Genomic DNA, 1,295 nt, shown 5'->3' on the forward strand with positions numbered 1-1,295 from the left:
AATTCCTATGGTGATTAACAATTACACAATTAAAGTTGCTTCCATTTACAAATATAGGCCTAAATCGTAAATCTACAAATACAATTATTACAAAATTATATGCTTCAATTACAAATATAGTTTGCTTTTTTTAAATACAAAACCCCAGTGGCTGATCTAGGGGGGGGGGGGGGGGGTGGTGGTGTGAATAGGGTGGCTAGCCACCCTTCTTTGTTTACCGTGAACAAAAATAATGGTCACTCGCCTTGTGTGTGTGCTTCTCGTGTGCACTCTGTAAAACATGCACATTCTTTTTTAAGCATTTCAATTTCTTGCTTGAAGTTTTCTCAGGGCATTGCCGATTTAATCACCAAATTGGGGGACTTCGTCTTCGCTTCGCATCGTTAAAAGCTATATTAACTATTAGCACATTACAGTGGCGGATCCAGGAGGGGGCGTTCAGGGGGTTCGGACGAACCCCACTCTGTGAAGAAACGTAACAAAATACTATAGGTCCTGGCTTACAAAATTCATGCTAAGTAGACGCGGATCCAGACCTTCGCCCACTACGCCTGCAGGCGACGAAGGTCAGGGTGAGAATTCAAAATAAAATGTTAAACATTTTTTTCCAACAATCATATTTACTTTCCTTGACACTTATTTTGAACATTACCATTAGGAAAATGTTTAAATCCCCACTATCCTATACAGTACACTTTTAAACTGATTGTACTGTAGGCCCTACCATAGAGAGAGAGGTGTATTTCCAATACATTATGGTCTTCCACTTCTATAGCGCATGATACAGTGCATTGCAAACGTTATGTAACCACTAATAATACTTAGGTCCAGTGGCACAGGTATGGACAGTGCAGTCAGTGCACAGAACTGGGGCCCGGGACTATTGGGGGCTCAGGTCTAATGATCTAAAAATATAACTTTAAAAAAATCCTATTTAAACTTTGAAAGGGCCCTTCAATAATAATTGTTGTAGATGCTATATATTATTGATTATATTCATTACAATTTACCTATTACCTATTTCCCAAACGCTGCAAGTAAAAAAACAACAACAAAACAAGCCCTTACACATTTCTAAAGCATAAAAATATCGTCACGCACATTTGTGTTTGTGGTATTAAAGTTGGTTGAACTATTATTGTGTACGTTTTTAAACACTTCAGAATATCATAACATCATGAATACATTTTAGATTCAATTCACTGCGTCGATGACTGTTCTATTACTGAATGGTAAATGTTATTTTCGTGACGATATACAATACCTGGATTTGCGTCAGGAGAATCAATTAGGGG

Source organism: Anneissia japonica, unplaced genomic scaffold (assembly GCF_011630105.1).
Source record: "Anneissia japonica isolate Jap-2015-1 unplaced genomic scaffold, ASM1163010v1 scaffold41793_len627382_cov181, whole genome shotgun sequence".
Classification (NCBI taxonomy): domain Eukaryota; kingdom Metazoa; phylum Echinodermata; class Crinoidea; order Comatulida; family Comatulidae; genus Anneissia; species Anneissia japonica.